The following is a 4,969-nucleotide window of genomic DNA, read 5'->3' on the forward strand; positions in this document are numbered from 1 at the left end:
CCGTCAGGTTTTCCAGAAAAACCTGGCTGGCGCCCAATCGTGAACGATAGAGGCGGCAGCCAGAATAGTTTGAGGATTATCCCGGGGTGTTGACCCGGGAAAAATACTCTTACAAAATGGCGCCCGACGTGGGGCCCCGCCAGAAAGAGTAACAAAAAGTATTGCCTAAAAGAAAAGAAAAAAGCAAGAAGCCGTTATCCATATGATAACCAACTAGGAATTTCCACGGAAACTCTCCTGAAACGTAGTCCAAGTAATTTTTGGGAGGGTTTTCTCCGCGCCTCAAGGGTGATTTCTCCTCCTCACCCGGGGGAGAGTCGCCTGGAGGGCGTGGGGAGGTGCTCTCAGAAAGAAAATTTGGAAAAGAATTCACCCCTAACAGTGGAAGGAGAATCGTTACCTCATATAACACGTAAGGGAAATTTATTATTTAAAATATAATAAATGTCATCCCTTCGAATAGTTAATTTTCCGGCAGGGGAGGATTTTCCGTCGAACTGGTACATCGCCCTCCTCATCACCCGGGGGAGAGCCGTACGGGGGAGGTGGAATTCTCTTTCCCACAGGAAAAATGGAAAAAAGTTCGAGATAAAAAGGCGAACGCCCCTTCTCCGAGAAAGGACCGCGTTTTCTCGCGGAAAAGAACTCCTAGCCGTTTTCCGCTCAAGGGAATAAATTGGGTAGGATAAACGAACAGACAATTTCCGTGTGTTGGGGAAGTGCCCCGGACACCGAAAAATGTTTTTTTTTAATTTCCCGTCGGGATCGCCGAAGCAATACGTGGATCTCGTGTTGGTGGCGCCATCCGACGGAAAAGTCACTCCTGGGCTAACCAAAGAGCACAGGGTGAAGGACATAACCGACTACGGTAGTGGCTAGTAATCTTGTCATCCCCCAGAGGACTCCACCTGACGGGTCACTACTTTGGAGGATGAAAAGTTTAAATGACGATGATGGACAGGTCAATCAAAGGCATTTAAAGAGCGCGCCGATATGTAAATATCGGTCAGGTGTCACTGGGGGGAACCACCTGTGGCGATCTATTTAATTGAGATCGGCCCTTATCTCCCCATTCAGGACTTCCGGGAGTCCTGTGAAATCGCCACGAGACACATTCTTTTTGTTTCGAGCGTCATCACGAGCGGATGAAATTTTTCAGTGCTCTCAAAGTGAGAATAGTTGGTGTCATTGTGCCCAAAGTAGAGATGTCGAAGGACGCCACCCTCGAACAGTTGGTGCAGAAGGCAGTGGAAACTGCCGAACTCGCCGAAAAAGGTTTGTTTGTCTCGGAAGAGACAATCGACACCCGTGATAGGGCTTTACCTGTCACGGGAGAAGCCATGATCGAGTCGGAGTCACCTCAGAGTGACGAGGACTTGATCATACCGGATTTAATGCATTTACATATTCCAGATCGGAGTTTATCGGACCTTGAGTTCGAGTCCCTACAGGCGTTACTGCAGGGCACGGGGGAGCCAATGGAAGTGGCAGTGGTGGAGGAGGTCACCACTACAGTGCTCACCCCAACACCACCCGAGGCCTCCACCCCACCGGAAGAGCTGCAGCCACCCCCTCAGGAGGTGTTGCAGAAGGCGGATGAAATTCCTTCCCCCGAGGCAGCTGACGCTGCCTTGTTGAAGTCGCTTGTAGAGGCCCTGGCAAGGAATCCACAGTTACTCAGCAAGGTAGCGGAACAAGTTTTACCCCTCCGCCCCCAGGGAACGTTGCCGTCTTCGGAGGTCCTGAAGACGAAAACGACCCTGAGGAGGAAGGAAGTAAAAGAGTCGAAGGGGAGGAAAAATCCCTGTCCGAGGACTGAGAAGTCCTTGGAGGAGGCCGCCAAATTGCATCACCAGCTGTTGCAGCATGGTGGCGAAGGGCCGTCGGGATCGTCCTCCGGGACGAAAATCCCGAAGAGGAAGACTCCTGGGGACAGTGAGAGTGTCCCCAGAAAACCGCAACTCGCCTCCGAGCCTCACCCCGAGGACGAGCCGGCGAGAAAGAGGAGCCGCACCTGGATTGCACCGGCCCGGCTCTGCTGGAAGTGCCGCAAGCCAGGCCACAGCGGCAAAGAGTGCCGGGAACCACCCACCACCTATTGCAGGGGGTGTGGAAGGCCCGGCAAAGAGAGGAAGGACTGCCCCATCTGCCAGCAGCAGAAGAAGGCGAGGGGTCCCTGGATTCCAGAGTTAGGGAGGAATGTCCCTAGGGACATCCTCAAGGCGATGGACCAGGCGAAATAACTCCAACGGAGGGAAAAGGCTGAGACGAAGCCAGCCCCCGAGAAGCCCGAGACGTCCAGGACTCCAAAAACCTCCAGGAGGTCGGAGGAGACAAGGACGAGGAGGAAGGAGCTGAGGAAGTTGCGCCGAAAGGCTCAGCAACTCACTCTGAATCCAGTGGAGAAAATGGAGGAAACTCCATCCACGGAAGGAGAGGTGAAGCCAGTCTGAGTCAGACTGGTGAATCCTAACGGCCATTTTTTTTTGAAATTTTTTTTTTGATGTTTTTTTTCAGGGATGTTTTTTTTTTAGGGCTGAGCAGTGGTAGAGATGAGTGGTCTAAAAACACCACACTAATCCTCTCCCACCCCCGAAAGGGGGAAAAGTAACGCCCGTGGATTGAAGAATCCACAAAAAGGGCGAATAGTTCGCTGGAGGAGTCTGGACAACTCCGAAAGCGAAAAAACGGGGCGAAAGCCCCACACAAAAGAAAAAAAATAAAATTTTCGGCTGTGCCAGCACGTGCTGATAACCACAACAGGTGGTTAACGCACGAAGTCGGGTAGCAGGCGCTATCTAGGGTCTCCCCACAGATGAGCCTACCGTCGGTACCGCACTCGGCCAACCCTCGGTAAGATATCGAACCCACCTGACAGTCGGTAAAGAGGAAACCTCTATTACCGATCAGAAAATTACCCATGTCGCGGTCGATAGGGAAGGTACCTGACTTATCGACCGAGATTACCGACAGGTGGGAAACCCATCATATGGTAACGCTTTCCGAGAAAGATACCAAAAGATGGAGCCACCAGGTTCGAATGCGAATCTAAAAATCGGATGGGACGAATTCAAGTAAAATGAAGCCGAGAGAGGTCGCCTAAAGGAGAAAATTCGAAAAATCCGAAGGCGCACAGATAAGGAAATAACAAAAACCTTATCTCATCGCCAACGAAGGGGAAAATTCACCCCTAATTGATCAGAAACGTAGCTAAAAGGTGACGCTACTGGAGAAAGAAGTGGAGGGGATAAATTCTACCCGCCAAACGGTATAAAAAGAGCCGCAAACGAGTGGAAGTTATTCTTTCTTGTCGAGAGACGCGTGAGATAATATGTCTGCGAAACTCGAAAAGCATTGGGGACCAAAAATGGCACCAAAAGTTGATCCATCCAAGGTCGAGAAATCACCTAAGGGAGAAGAAACGGAGATGGTAGACCCAGAGGGTACCAACCCGAGGAGATATCCTGTAGACGAAGCCGGAAGTTCTGGCAACTCTCGGGGTAACGATCGTCACGACGAGCGACGAGGAAGTAGTGAAACCGAGGAGGACTTCTCCGAATGCGAGCAGAAATCCGAGGAGGAGGGGCTAGACAGTCGAAAATTACTGTCGGCCAAAGGAAAAGTTGGGTCAGGAAAGAAAATGCCTGCAAAAACTTTAAAAAAGGAGGATGCCAATGCCGCGGCACTGAGAGCGCTTCTAGAACAGACACGAGTACTCATGGAACAGGCTCGCACCCTCGGGATACGGGATGAAAATTCCGCCCCTCGACAACAAGGGAGACCACCAGGGAGTAAAAATGGAAGCGGACGTAGCAGCAGAAATGCTAGCGGCGCCGTGACACCCACGGAAAAAATTCCAGGGGTGAAAGTCACGAAGGCGACACCGACGGCAGCCGAACTTTTGGCTCAGGTACAACGCCTCGACAGAGAGCTCCGAGGGCGAATAGGTCCAACGAGAGATAACCAGGAGCGACTCGAAAACGAGCGAGAGAGAGAGAGGCCACGGCAGATTTTCGCCAGGGAAAGGCCAGCCTTCGACGGACGAAATCCTGCACCTGCAAGGAGGCAGAGATATTCGTCCGATGAGGCGAGTGAGTGTGAATATCGCCCTCGCCGGGAGAACTACCTGAACACCCAAAACGCCCTTGAGGCTTTAAAAAAATGGGGTGTTCAGTTCTCAGGAGGACCGAATGAGGATGTGGAAGACTTCATATCCCGAGTCGATGATGCTAAGAAGACCCTCAGAATCCGGGAAACGGATTTACTGGGAGTCCTAAGAGGTTGTCTAAGCGGCCACGCACTAACGTGGTATCGCCAAGTGGAAGTATACTCGTGGGAAGACGCGTGTCACGCCTTTCGAGAGAACTTTGGGGAGTTAGACCAGGGCCCGGCAACCTTCAGGTAGTCGGGAACCAGCCTATTACAAGGGTCGGGATAATCCTCTCATCCTAATATGTACCCAATTAGCCAACCATTGTGTGCGAGTTAGTCCCAGTGGTGACGATATTTTAGTCAGCCACGTAGAGTGGCGTGCGAGTCGAATAAAAATGGCGGACTCACCAGAATTTGCGCCACATTTCAGTTTAAAATTTTAAATATAAAATTGAAAAAGGAAAATTTGCATAGGAAAACCTTGGAGAATTTATTTCCGAAATGGTAGTCGGCAATTATTATTGTTCTTTCAAATAGTAATATTGGAACTCTAAATTTGAAAAATGAAAAGTTGCCATTGTCGACTATGGAATATATTCCTGGAAATTCCATTGCCGATTTTCATATTAAATTTTGATTTTTGCTCATTTTGCCACGTCAAAATGAAAAATGAAATTTTTTATTCGTAGCATGAGAAAATCAATTTTCTCATTATTTCTCCGGTGAATCGTACCTTCTAATCTTTAACTTCGATGGAAGGATAGCATCTCTGGCACTGTTCGAGTATATTATAGTGCACCATATAAACCGCGTTTTC

The sequence above is a fragment of the Fopius arisanus genome, unplaced genomic scaffold, assembly GCF_000806365.1.
Source record: "Fopius arisanus strain USDA-PBARC FA_bdor unplaced genomic scaffold, ASM80636v1 scaffold00278, whole genome shotgun sequence".
In the NCBI taxonomy this organism is placed as follows: domain Eukaryota; kingdom Metazoa; phylum Arthropoda; class Insecta; order Hymenoptera; family Braconidae; genus Fopius; species Fopius arisanus.